This window comes from Nannospalax galili, unplaced genomic scaffold (assembly GCF_000622305.1).
Source record: "Nannospalax galili isolate Female #2095 unplaced genomic scaffold, S.galili_v1.0 scaffold629, whole genome shotgun sequence".
NCBI lineage: Eukaryota > Metazoa > Chordata > Mammalia > Rodentia > Spalacidae > Nannospalax > Nannospalax galili.
In genome coordinates, this window is record NW_008360323.1 from 3,727,471 (window position 1) to 3,742,391 (window position 14,921).

The 14,921-nt window shown below is 38.6% G+C and overlaps 1 long non-coding RNA gene across 4 annotated transcripts in view; it reads left to right on the forward strand.

Moving 5' to 3' along the window:
* Window positions 1-2,418: 2,418 nt before the first annotated feature.
* Window positions 2,419-14,921, forward strand: part of LOC115068819 — a 56,590-nt gene continuing 44,087 nt past the window's right edge. For 3 of the 4 annotated variants that reach the window (XR_003848161.1, XR_003848159.1, XR_003848162.1), the window contains exons 1-3: window positions 2,419-2,512; window positions 4,906-5,017; window positions 12,475-12,661. This is a non-coding gene — a long non-coding RNA (uncharacterized LOC115068819). Of the gene's footprint in view, window positions 2,513-4,905; window positions 5,018-9,095; window positions 9,176-12,474; window positions 12,662-14,921 lie in introns of all 4 variants that reach the window. The other variant, XR_003848160.1, reaches the window with a different exon arrangement.

Here is a 14,921-nt window from a genome sequence, read left to right on the forward strand (position 1 = left end):
TATCTTTTTACTGCTTCTAAAGAATTTCAAAGAAAGACGATAGTATCAAATTATCTAATTCATAAATGTATACACAAAGTGTTCTTTTTGAAAAAAAAGACTTCTAAACTTTTTAGAGTTTAAGATCTGGCTTAATGATATAAGTAGAAATGTAAACTTCCAAGAATTGTACTGGAATAATGTACAAAGCCTTTAATGAGGTTTACAGGATCTTGTATAATAGGACATTATTTTATGGGCAAAGGAAACCATCACCTCTTTTCCTCAGTATCTTCACTTATGTCAAGTTGCTGGGGTTGTCGGGATGATGACAGCTAGACTTGAAAAGGATATACAGTGGGAAGACCACAGTGGGCTGGGGTCAATTGTGTCAAGAGTCAAAGAAACGCATAAGCAGGTACTCTTTGTATTATAGGCAGAGGTGCCTTCAAAAGTTCTGAACAAGGATGTGACATGACCATATCTTTGGCTGGCTGAAAAAAGAGAGAAAGACATTTCAGTGAAAGGTTGGAAATAAAGAAGACAGTAAGCAGGCTGCTAGAATGAGTTCAGTCACGTATCATAGATTGTCTAGTAGACTGCATTTGCCTAGAGTTAAAATATGTTAGACACTCATTAGTTTATTGTTAGGTCAAGAGCATTTGGAGACAACTGCAGATGTTTGTCACTGTCTATGTTTTGTCTGCTAATAACAGTCAATGACAATCCAATATATGCCAAAGATTTCAGTACTAATTCTGAATGTTTTTGCTTTTATCCATCCCCTCTTGATATTACATGGTCCAAATTTCATGGTCAGAGAACTTGAACAATGAAAAAAGTTTGGAGCTTGGGAATTTGAGAGCTTAAAACATAATAGCTACTGGAAGTTAACCTAAAAGCTGGTAAGTTTCACAATGAGTTTTCCCTTCTAAGGAATATTTATGGTTTTTCAATTAGGGGTAAAATAAATCACAAAACCTGGATGATATGAATGAAGAATGTTATTAATAATGGATATAGCATCTGAGGGGTTAAAAGGTGGCCGGCCTTCAGTGGGCATAGATTCCTTTTTAACTTCTTAGTAGAAAATTATCTTTTATTCAGCTTCTTGAAATAATCACCCCAAAGAATATTGAGAAGAGGGTTTAAGGAAGAAGCATGCAATATGTTGGAGCAGACAACGCTGTGACTGAATCACAAAGCCTACGGAGCTCTTTATTTCAATTGGAAAGGAAGGCTTTAGAGAGCCTCATGTCAAACGGGCTCAGTTAAGCACTGTGAAGCCCCAGATCTTCTGGCTCTCAACACTTCAAGCTCGTGGAAATGGAATTAGAAAGCTCCTGGCTTCGTATTTATGCTCGAGATCATTGAAATCCAATCTCCCAAGAATAAAGAGATTTAGATTCCAGGGTTTAGAAAGACTAGGATGCATGTGTGCGAAGTATTAGCTTTTAGTTGGCAAGATACTGATTTTTGATGAGAGAAAACCAAAATTGTTTCAAATTATATGTCACAGACCTCAATTGCCCCGCAGAGCTGTTTTCAGCTGGGTGAATCGTCTTCTTCCTTGATTCCTGTTTATACTCCCAATCCAGCTAGGGAAAATGAAACGGATCCTCTTCAGCGTCCTCTCCTCAGCTCTTGTGAACTCAGTGGTTTGTTCATATAGTGCACTAACACAAAGCAAGCCAGTCTTTCTGCTGGAAAATTCCTAAGCAAGCCCCCATCTCAACTCTGTTGTACCTCAGAACCCACGGGCATTTTCAAGGAGCGTGGGTTTTACAACGGGCAGCTTGAATGCAGCTGTGTCTTTTCCAATCTACCGCCAAGAGACAAAATGCAACATGAGATTTTTAGACATTCCAAGGCCCATCTGCCATGTAACCCACTTATCTTTGTGGCTGTGAGTTCTTTATTGATCCAAAATGGTAAGGGGGGGGGGGGGCTAGGAAACAAAAGGGGAAAATGCAGAGGGAGAGAAAAGCCATAAATCCATTCTTTTGTTGCTCCTCCAGCAGCATCTGTGAGCAATTGTCACAATTACTAGTCAAACTGTATTTGACTTTTTGCCAACATGAATTTTCCAAAAACCCAATGTAAACAAACTCTGCAAGTACTTCCTCATTTGCCAAGCCAGTAATTATTTACTTTGTTTGGGCCTAGCATTAATGTCAGTTCAGCTTTACAGCCTGTAATGTGTTTGTTAATGAAACGGTGAGGTCTAAAGCTGCATATTAACCTTGCCACCCTTCAATTTTGAGCTCAATAAAGTTGCACCATGGTTTTGTAAACTAGTGTTGGGGGACAGGCAAATGATTAATTATATTTTTCCCTTTTCCTTTATCTGAGCAAATTGTTAATCTTTAAACCTGCCTTGCATTTTAAAGTTAACAAACTGAAATCCAGCCTCTCACAGATATGATATCATGTAGTCAAGCTGCCCTGGCTGTTTGGATGCCGGGTTTGGAAGTTTCCAACTGCGGAGCTTGCACTGATGTTCAGTAACCTTGCATCCTCTGTGTGCTTCCAGGTAGGACAGAAAACACCTCAGGGAATCAGGGAGCATTTGTTGGTAGGGAAGTGATAGGAATAATGGTTGGGATCTAGAATTTACTTTGTGGAAACTGAATGAATGTTAGGTAGCTTGAGGATGGATGAAAAATTCAGCTAGAAGAGACAATTCCTGTCCAGAGTAGAGAGGCCCAAAGGGTGGGAGAAGGAAACTGACAGGCCTAAGTTTGTAATTATTTTCTCCAGGCAGTGCAATTTGCGGTGGTCTCTAGTCTGTGTACTAACTACAGCCAGGTCAAAGTCCAGTACTCAATGAAATTAGATTTGGATGAATAAGAGGGAATCAAGGACAAATAGGCAAAGTAGTTCTTGATAAGGGTATGTCAGTGAGACAAAAAAAGAGATATGAGGTCACAGGTGAAGTCACTTTTGTTTGGGTGGGCAGAAGAGGCTTCTCAGCAAGGGGACATGTGAGCTGAGCCCTCAATTGTATGCAGAGTCCCTATAAGAGTTATGGGACCAAGTGTTTCAGGAAGAGGGACGGACTCCTTGCTGTGCATCAAGAGGAGGGAAGTCTGTGCTGGTATACGGAATGACCCTGGAGGTTAGGTAGGTTCGTGTGAGTAGGGCCACTAGGAAGTGGGTAAGCATGTGGGGGGGGGGATATGAACTTGTGTATTCCCTAAACCACGTTTGCCTGTGAAAGGGCAGCAGTGATGGGGCATTAGAACCACACCTTCTATGAACAAGAATTCCTCTGAGGATTATTGGGGCCATTTTGAGGTCTTGATTTGTTTGGGGTGGGAAGGGAAAGTACTTGGCCAATTCTAGAAAAAATTCCCTGGAAAACATTTCTTTTCATAAATATCTTCATGACTATATCTTTTCTCCTTCTTGGGGTATTTGAAAGCTTGAAAGTCTTGTCTAGAAATTTGACTTACAGATGAAATTTCGTTCTCAGCTGTAGAACTGTGGCTGTCTGATTTACCTGATGTGGAAAGTGACTCCAGATGGCAGAATCCTTTTCACCTAGTGCAAAGATATAATGTCTCAGGATCTTCTAGGATTATCTTCTCCCTTATCTCCAGGGAAGGTTTGAGTAAATCCCCCAAAGGGATAATTTTGTTTAACATCAGAAAGGATGGTTGTGTTTGATTTTGTAGGGAGCTCAGAATAGTCATTTTATGCAAAAATCAATATGAATTATGGAAAGAACCTAGCATTTTAGTTACACAGTGTAAGGATTTTATAGTTAGCTACAGTGAGGAAGGAAACTACAGAAGGCAATTTCAAGAAATCTTTCAGGAATCCTTTTTCTGGGGAAACACTTTACACTTAACCATAGAAGTTGATGAAAAAAATGAACAAATTGGACATTCTCAAAATAAATGGTGAGAAAGGAAATGTAAAGAATCTTATGAAAAACGTCAATTCTTTATGAAAAATCATATTTTAACTTTCTTGTATGCCCAGAGTCCTTCATTCCCATCTTGTGGATTTTATTTAACATATTTATTTTGAGGTAATCTTAGCTTATGAGCTAAAATTTTCAACTTGTCATACCAAAAATATTTTTGAAACAACAATTCTCCAACCGTGGTATACATGAATCCTGAGCAGAGCCCACATGGTGGCTAATTAGATTGAGCTCCGAGCTTGAAGACGAAGGACAGAAACGCACGCCCCAGAGAAGCATTTGACAGCCTTAGCCTTATCTGTGGATGTTTTACAGCAGGCGTGGAAGGAGTTTTTGTTTACAGTGATTTGTGTTATCTGCAGGGACATTTTATTTGAACTGGTATCTTGTATCCATGCCAGAACATCCACGTGGAAGGGCATACTTCTCTCCTGCTTTCGTTAAAGCCTGATACTAAAGCTGTAATGCCTGTTCCCAGGCTCTGCTGGCATGGAGGGGGGCATTTCTGGTGCAGGCACACAGGCTACTGAGGGAGACAAGGCCAAGATGTGGGGGTGATGTCACAGCTGTGCCCTTCACGGGGCCAGACACAACACTCTCAGGCTCCTCTGTAGGGATATGAAACTTCAGGAACTTAAAATCTCTGGATTTGGGAGTGATCATAATCCAACTTCCCCACTGCTTTTACTTCTTGAGCAAATCCTGAAAATCCTAAGTGCTAGCTGAGTGCTTAGAATCAACTTTGTGACAGTGATCACTGGTCCATATAGAAAACTCTTTCATACTGTTTGTGACTTTGAGCTTAGACAGCAGCCATATGGAGGGGTGAGGAAGGCTTCCATGTTACTGAGCCTGTGAGCCACAGGTTTCCACGCATAAAAATTAACCAGGCCATCCAGAGGCATGGTAGTAATGCTCAGGGTATTTTCACTACTTTCTTGTTCAGTCTTCAAAGCTTGACCCTCCTTCTGCTTGCCTCTAACCTCTGTTTCCAGAAAGTTCTCTTCTACGTCTGTGATGACAATCAAAGTTGAAAGTAAATTCAGTGGACTTGTAAAGCCAAATGAGCAATGCGTTAAAGTTCTTTTTAAAATTTACTATATGCTGGTGAGTATAAATTAAAAACATATTTTAATCTATTTTAATGCTTCCCATGTCTGCAAAGTTAGGAATATGGGAAAAAGAAAGTTTCAAAATGTATGAAAAGGAAAAAAAACATAGTGAAAATTAAGATCTATTTAAGAAAAATGTGTCCTAGAAGCTAATGTGTCTAATATGAAAGAAGTAGAGATGATGGGAAGAAGAATTGGGCTGGGGAAATGGTTCAGTGAGTCTGTTAGGTACTTTGCTGTTGCACCGAAGCGACTTACAGAAGAGTTCCAGAGGATAAGAGTCATGGTGAGGGAGTAATGGTAGGGGAGGCCTGGAGGGGGAGGCATGGTAAGTGGCAGCTGGAGCAGAAAGCTGAATGCTCACACCTCCAAACATGTGAAGGAAGTAAAGGCAGCAAAACTGGAAGTGGGGTCAGGCTATGAACTCTCAAAGTGACGTGCTTTCTCCATTCCTCATAAAAGTTCCATGACCTCCCCAAACAGCACCACCAACTGACCACACGCTCAAATACTTGACCCTATGGAAGACATTTCTCATTCAAATCACCACAGTGAGTAAAGTGCTTGGCAAACAAGCATGAGGACCTAAGTTCATTCAGAAAAGCTGAACGTGGGACCATGCATCTATAATCCTTGACTGAGTCAGAGACAGGAGGATCCCAGCAGCTCACTGGCCAACTTCTCTAACTCTCCATTTAGTGGGAAATTCTATCTCCAAAAAGGTGAAAGGTGGTAGAAGATGGCACCCAACACTGACCTCAGGACTCATGAAAGTATATGAACGTATATGTGTATGTGTACCTGCACACATACACACATACACAATTATGTTCCTGTACATACATCATGCATACATAGACACAACACACAAATTAGACAGGCTCTGCTCATGGGTCCTCTTCCATCAGTCATGTTTACATGTGCACACACAGGAACATATACACAGAAGATTGCATCTGGGAAATGATGACCTTGCTGTGTATTGGCAATCTTTTGGAAAAATTATGAAAGCAAAAACATATTTACAATATCTGATCCAGAGCGTAATAGATTTTTCTGCCCAGTATGGAGTAGTGGAGAATAGGAGAATTCTATTCTGCTTTTGAAACAAACTATAAGAACTTTGTGGGATTAAAAAAAGCTTAGCTTATGCATCTTTAACCATCCACTTTTCAAAATAAGCTTTAATTGTGGATGTCAGTAAGCTGTAACATTCCTCTCAGTCCTACCAGTTCTGACTTTCTAACACAGAGGGAGACCAAGAAAGCAATACGTCAGCAAATGTCATCATCGGTACTTCGTGATTCTCATGGTCTTTCTGTAGGTTCTGGAATAAAGAACCTAGTTGTTTTAGGTACTGATGATTCAGTGTTCTTAATAAAAATCTCTTCACATCTGTAGTCCCAGCACTCGGGAGGCAGAGGCAGGAGGATCTCTGTGAGTTCAAGGCCAGCTTGGTCTATGTAGTGAGTTCTAGGCCAGCTGGTGCTACAGGGAGACCCTGTTTCAAAAAGACAAAAAAAAAAAAAAAAAAAAAAAAAACTCTTCTGATAAATTCATCTCTGCTAAAAGGTATGAGAAATGCCTTGCACTCTCAAAATACCAGCTCTAAATGATAGGCTAAGTATTAGTTTTAGCTCACTTCTTGCCTGTGTTTACTTCAATGCACATTATGACTCCTCCATGTATGTATGGTCCTTTGATTGTAAAAACCAACAGACCAAATTCAGTCTGTCAGATTAATTACCTTATACATTTCCTACGCAGGATCATTGTTTTGCTTTTACCAACAACATGACAGTGGGATCCTCAAGGACAAGGACTGGGTTATATTATTCTCTACAGCTCCAGTAGTTAACAGTGCTGAAACACAGGAAGGCTTTGAACAGATAGGACCCATAACCAAGACCAGGAAGGCCAGTCATGAAGCTAGTACACAATGCGATCTTGAAAATAAAGCATATCTGTGAAATACAAGCATATATTTTCAGTTTCTGAGAAGATTCATCCTGGATAATAGGATCCACCAGACAGAATCCAAGAATGAGTTGGTATTTATTGAGCTCTTAATTTGACTTAGCCTATGGATCAGGTAGGTTTAATATACAATGTCATTAAATATTCCTAATCATAGAAAAAAGACCAAACAAAATGCAGAGATAGTGAAATACAGACCCATGGGAATAGGAATGTTTTCTGTTTCTGACTCTGTACCTGATTTGTGTCTCTGGTACCTAGAATTTACGGAGAATTAAAAGTCTTATACTTTGGGCTTGAGGGGAACTAGGAATGAGTAAGACAAGGTCTTTATCTGTAGTAATCTGTTCTATATCGCTGGAATGAAGAACCAAAGGCTAGCAAACTGTGGTGGTTTGAATGAAAATGTCCCCCATAGGCTCCAAGTTTTTGGACATTTTGTTTCCAGATGATGGCGCTGTTTTGGGAGGTTTTAGAAGTTGTGGCTATCCTGGAGGAAGCACGTCACTGGGGGTGGGCTTACAGAGTTCTTGAGCCTTGCCAGATCTCCAGTTGCACTCTTGTTTCCTGTGCCTGCGAGATGATGTGACAGCTTAGCTTCTGCTGCTCCTGCTCCAGCCACCTCCGGCCACCATGCCTCCCTGCCATGACGGACTGTAATTCCCCTGGAACCGTAAGCTCAAATAAACTCTTCTATAAGTTGCTTTGGTCAGTGTTTCTATCACAGCAACAGAAAAATGACTAATACACAAACTTAAGCAGAAAACATGTTTACTTAACTCACAGCATTAGAGGCTGCAAGTGTCCAAACAGCTTAGCACAGGCTTGGTGAATATACTCTGCCCCTTGCATGCATCAGGCAGAGAGGGTAGAAATGCTAGAAGCATAAGTGCTGGGAAGAGGTCACTTCACCAAAGAAGAATCCAGAAAAAGACTGGGGTCACACAAGCCCTTTGGAGAACCTGCTCCCTATTGACCTGAGGACCTCACTGGGTTCCACCTGTTAAAGGTCCACCTCCCAACATCACTACACTGAGGATGGGCTAACAACTGAACCACTGGGGGACCAACAACAAACAGAGCATAGCACTACCCTGAATGTCTAAAATTAGCTCGTTTCACTTATCTAGTATTCAGGTGATACAGAGGTTTTATCAGATTATTTGGAAGTAAGCTAGACCACAATGGACAGAGAGTGAACATAATTATGGAGACAAGAAGAGGGTTCTGCATGTACTTCCAAGAGGCTTGAAGAAAATAACATGGGAGCAATCAGAATTGAAGATTTTTCTTCCTCCTTACTTCTTTTTGCAAGAAGGAAATTGAATCGTAACCTGTAAACTGAGAATAAAGGAATGTCAGAATTACATAAAAACACAATTAGGACAGAAGACAGGTAGAAGAAACAAAAAGATGAGATCACTGCTGTGAAATTCTGACAATGTTTTTCTTTAAGCAAATTCAACACCACTTTGTATAACTATTGATGCTTCAAGGGAGTTTCAGTGGAAGGCTTTGCTTAGCATTTTAATCCAGCACTTTAAAATTATAATTTATTATTATTTCACTCACTTATCTGAGAAAGTAAATATATTAATCATTTATTGTCATGAATTTTTGTTATTGATAAAATATGTTTTACTGTAGAAAACTTGGAATAGATTAGCTAAAGAATTCTGTACTTGTAATTAATTTTAAGTATGTTCACTGTATATCTATTGTAGATATTAATTTATTTGGTGTGTGTGTGTGTGTGTGTGTGTGTGTGTGTGTGTGTGTGTGTTGTGTACATATGGAGACAAAAGGACAACTTTCAAGAATCAGTTCTCCTTGTCACTGTGGGAGTCCTGGGGATCGAAATCAAGTTATCAAGCATGGTGACTAGTGTCTTTATTGCTTGAAACATCTTGCAAGGTCCTAAAAGCTGCCTCCTAAACCAATGCTTTATTGTGGGTGTGTGCTTGAGAAAGAGAGGGAGAGAGAGAGAGAGAGAGAGAGAGAGAGAGAGAGAGAGAGAGAGAGAGAGACCCATAGAGGCCACAGGTTGACGTAAGGTATCTTCTTCAAACACTCTTTACCTTATTTTTTTGAGACAGGGTCTCAATGAACCTGGCACTCACTTATTTGTCTAGGCTGGTTGATCCTCCTGACTGTATCTCCAGTACTGGGATTACAGGTGTGTACAGTTGTGACCAGCATTTTTATATGTGTTCAAGGGGATCACTCTGGTCCTCATGCTTCAGTGGGAAGCACTTTACTGACTGAACCTTTCCTTAACCCTAAAATTATTATTTATGAACAGTATTTCTTTTTATGCCATTTCATAATTCTGTCTTATCTTTTTAATGGAGGAAGATAAGTTTTATGGATTAATTATAGTTTATTGAATAATACCTTGCTATTAGCTATCCTGGTGTTTTTAGATTTTATATTATAAGAAATCATCTAAACCTACCCTTAAAATGCTAGAAATGAGGTTCTGGAATGGAAGGTTCACCATTTTGTGTGGCTTTCGTGGTGTGTTCCTGACTGGCTTCCTTAGACCTTGTACTGATGCACTTCATTAGCAGTGGAAGGGTAGGCTGATTGTCACCCATGCCCTGGCAAATATTAGGGACTCACATTTTGAAAATCCTTTCCAATATAAAAATTTATTCCTAAATATTGCTTTACGATCCTACTACTTTGAACATTTATGGCAGTAAAGTTAAACCTTCTATTCTTTCTTCTCTGTTCTGTTGACTGTGTATGTGATGAGTGCTTGATGCATCCTGTACCGGACATAACCTGCTCAGGATGTTGTAAGGGCTTCTGTAATGTTAGATATTGAAATATGGGCCATTTATGACATGGTTATATCCTGCAAACACTTTCATTTTTGTCATTTGCAACTTACTTTATAATGACTTCAGTCACGCATAAGGGTCAATGATGAATGAAATCTTTTTTCCTTAAATTCTGTACCTTTTCTGTGGGACTAATAACCATATAAATATTCAACTAATATATTTATTGTTTCACTTTTTATTGTTGAATCTCTAAAATCCCATGAATTAATTACAGTATTTGCAGTACGGTGTTAGTATGAACTTTATTTTTACGTTTGGCCAATTGACAATATGCCAGCTTTTGAAAACATAATTCTTTTCTTCACCTATTTAAGATCTGGTTTTTATTATATTCTGTTTTTATCAATAGATTGTGTCTAAATTATTAATTATTGTGTCTACTATTTCTCACAACAATATTACATAGCTTATTTATTATAGACTCATCGTGCCATGTAGAGATTTCTCTTCCAAAGTTTCAAAAACTTTGGAAATTTTTAATATATTCATTATATTGACTGTCTCATATGTGTCTTGATCACCATATCAATGTAGTGGAATACTGTGGGAATGAATGACTTCTGGACAAATGACTTTTACCTAACCTTGCAACCAAAATGTTAACCTTAGGTTTGAGATCATTTAACACTAGCTCAGCTTGTTAATAAAATGAATAATCTTAGTAGGTCTCGAGCTCCTCTCATAACCTAAACATATAGCTTTAATCCCTTATGACCCTACCTTCCACTGACAGAAAAATTTGTGTGTGTGTGTGTGTGTGTGTGTTGTGCATATCAAGAACTGCAAGGAGTGACTATTCATTGAAAGTAACAAGAATTATCCCATTTGTGTTGCAAACAATAGGTGAGGTTAATTGATAATATCTGTGCTTGTGTGTGCTGTTCCAGGTCAGTAGGAGCCAGAAAATGCAAATTCCCTGATAAAACAAATTGTTCCACTTTTCTTTCCCCATTTCATGCTGGATATACTGTTTCAATTAAAAAAGAGCAAGACCTTTGTTTGAGAGCAGAGTTACATGAGAGACCTGGTACAACAGGTTCTCAGAGGAGTTTGGGTTCAAGAGTCAGGCTGTGATTACCGAAGTGTTGCTTTAACATGGCGCTGAAAAACACCATAGAATACTACTCAGCAGTAAAAAGGAATAAGCTACCTGCACAAGCCACATCACAGGTGGCTCTCCAGAACATTCTGAAAAGTAGAAGAGCCAGATACAGAATAAAGCTGATTTGGGGTGATGGCTGTACCAGCCCTGAGAAGTATTAAAGGTTTATTGCATCCCACTTTAAATGAACAAATTTTATGGCACATGAAATATACTTCAGTAAAGTTGTTATTAAATGAAAATTAAAGGAACATTTCTCTACATTTTGTTTGGAATTGTGTCATGTACTAGTTTCAGAATTAACCTCTGATGGTCTTATATTTTCTCTTTTAAAGCATGATATTTATTTCCCAGGAAATTATAATATTATTTTTCCTACAACTCTAACCACTTTTGTATTAATGCCTTAGATTAATATAATTTTTCATTGTTTCATTTTGAGATGCTTGCTGTTGTTGGTGAGTTTCTTCTATAAAATAAAATAATTGGTTATTGATTATACAAATAGGATGCTCTTAGGTTTCTTTGTATTCTCTTTAAAATAGCTCTGCTCATGAAATCTCTTATTAGTTCTAACCTTGTAGAATTCATGGAGAAGTGTGAGTTACATTAGCAATTTGACTGACCTCTGGCCCAAGGAACTCAGGATGACAGGTTATGGATTTACCACAAGTTGAATAATGCCATTGTGTGCTTCCCTCTCCAGAGTTGTTAAGTAGAGGTCACTGGAACCTGGAAACCTATCAACATTTACTTTGTCAATTTTGTTTAAATTTAGAATATTTACTATGGATATTAGATCTTAAACCTTTGACCTACTAACCTGAAAATAGAGTTTTAGAGTAGAGATTTTTATAACAGCATACTTAGAAAATTAGCTATCTAATGCACAGCAGTCATTAGCCTTTCATTGAATTGGAGCATATGTCAAGAGATCATAATCAGAGTCTTGGCCATCAGGTCAATTAACAAACCATTTAGCTAGGCATGGAATGATTAGCACAGGAATAATCTATCCTGTTGCAGATTATTGGCAGGAGACAGTTATCTAATGTCTACACAATTCAGAAAATATTTAGCAAGTTTTTATACTGCTAGGAAATAAAGATGATAGTTGCTTACAATTCAGGAAGCATATTTTGCACTTAGAGACATTTGTTTGTAGTAGTGTGTATTGTAAGTAACAGATCAAGGAACATGGAAAAAGTTAGAAAGGAAAATGGAATACATTCACAAATAAAGAAGGAAGAGATAGAGATAAGGAGATTGGGGTGTGTGTCCTAGAATTGACATAAATATGTGAAGTAGTGACATTAAAAATACAAAAAAATTGGTGAAGCTTCTTGTATTGTAGATTTCCTGTGGAAAAGTTAGGTGCAACAAGGTCAAAATGGCAAACTTAGCTCAGCACTTCTGTCATAGCTAATATATTTTTAGAAAAATTTCTATGATTTAAGTTGTAAGTCTATCTTATTATAAATTATGTTAGCAGCCCTTGATGTGCGTATTTCTGTATTTTTCAAGGACCCAAGAAAAAACAAACACAATAAATCTGGAATATCTGTGCATGGAAAGTATTTATTAAAAGGATATTGTAACACGCTGATTCAGTTTGTTTGGGAATATAGTAGTTTTGACTGGGGATATGGCTCAATGAGCATGCACTTACACACAAAGCCTGAGGAGCTGAGTTCAAATCTTCAGTACCCAGGTAAGTGCTAATAGAGCACATGGTGATTGTCTGTAATCTCAGTACCTAGACTGTGGAGACTGGGAAGCCTCAGAGCAATCTGGGTAGATAAACTAGCTGAATCAACGAGCTCCATGTTCAAGTGAGAGACCCTATCTCAATACGTAGGTACAGAACAACTGAGCAAGACCCTTGGATCATACACACACACACACACACACACACACACACACACACACACAAGACACAACAAGACATGTAATATCTTCCACTGCCTTGTAACTCCTGTGTATGGTAATGGAAGCAGACACCTTAGAAAGCCACTGGTTCTCCCTGAGCAGCTCCCATTTTATGTCAATTGCAAAGTGCCTCCCTGGGTATTAGAACTATCCCTCTGGCCAGCTTTATGATGCTTAGTGTTTGTCACTTCCTTTTTGGCACAAAGAGCACATTAAATTTTAGGAATAGATTTATGGGAGTTGTGAAACAGTGGAAGCATACATCTCAGAGGAATAAATCCCTTCAACCAGTAGAGCCAAACTCAATAAAATGCCCTGCATTGGCAAACAGAGACCAGGTTCATTATGTAGCCCTGTCAATCCTCATCAATCATTCCGAAGAGCTTGAAAGATGAAGATTAATCTAGGCTTTGGGGGGCTTGAAGATTGGCTCAACAGGTAAAGGCACTTGCCGTGCAAGCCTGACAACCTCAGTTCAATCCCCAGAATTCATGTAAAGATGGATGAAGAAAACCAGCTCCACAAAGTTGTTCTCTCATACTACATATGTGTCATGGCATATGTGCTCCCTCAACTCCCGATATCATTAACACACACAGGACAATAATAAATCTTATAAACTTAAAGGCCTGTTTGAGTCCATGTATCAGCTCTTCCCAGCTTTCCTGGTCTTCTCCATACTCCTGTAGCACACCATCTTTTTTTCTGTTTGGTTACCAAGACTCTTGTTAGTAATAGAGACCATTAGGTGACAACTTTGATGAGTTGCAAATATTCTCATGTTTTGAGTCTATCCAAAGAGATCTTTCTTAGGTATATTGGTCCCCACTCTTTTTTTTTTTTTTTTTTTAACAATGGAAAATGGCCCCTGAGTTTGAGTATGTTGAAGTTTGGGTGTTTAGATTGCAGGTTAGTAGAAATACATGTCCACTGTAGATGGGAACATTCTATTTGGAACATTTTGAAATCTTGGGAACTGTTTACTCCTATTGTGCATTACAATTTCATTAAAAGTCCTGAATTTAGGAGAGGAACTTGATCACAGGCTTTCAAATCTTTTGTCAGAAGTGTGCCTTCCCTGCATGCTTGAGTGGAAGATGCCAGTTCTTCATTTAAGGTTATTCTGTACATAAAGATTGAGCAACAGAGATCATCAAGTGCCAATCTGTCTCTATGCACACAGGGAAGACACACACTGAGAACTTTCAACCAATGCATGCATTATCATTTTACATACTGCTGAATTGGAATGCTAATAGTCTGCTTAGAAATTTTTGCATCTATTCTCATGTTTGTGATTGGTCAGTATTTCTTTTGTCTGATTTTAGCCAGGTTTTAGAGTTAAGTTCAGCTTCACAGAACCCTTTAGTAGTACATTCTGGTGTAATTCTCTAGAATAAATTGCAAAACAGTAGTGGTATTCCTCTTACTCTTCACCAATAATATCACCAAGACTTGGAATTGGTTATTAGAAAGTTTTAAATGGGTGATGATTGGCATACTTGCCTGTAAATATAGGAATACGTATTTAACATATAGTAAGAAATAATGTAAGTCTAGGGATGTGACACACTTAGGGTTTTCTCTAAGATCTATGATCTTTCCAGCCATGTGTATTTGGCTATGTTTACAGTGTACAGTGCCACACATGAGTTCCCTCCCATTGGGCAGGCGTCAAGTCCAATTAGGGAGCTGTTGATTATGATTATTTCCAAAATAAAAGTGCCACTACTGCACCAATATAGTTTTCTGCGCAGGTTATTGTTGTGGTTATTAGGTTTTAAAGCTGGAGTTGGACCATTGATTGATTTTTCTCCCATAGCACCATATATAGTGCCTTTCAAAACTATGAGAGCTAGTCTTCAGGGAGAGGATCCCAGGTCAGTTTCAGCTCCATTGCCACAAGTCCTGTGTCCAAAATATGTCCTGTCTTCAGCAATAGGGTCTTACCTTCAAGTTCTGGAAGATAATAAAGGACTTTGGCAATAGCTTGTGTAATTTTGGTAGTATGTCAGTCACCACTTATCAAAGAAGCTTCTTTT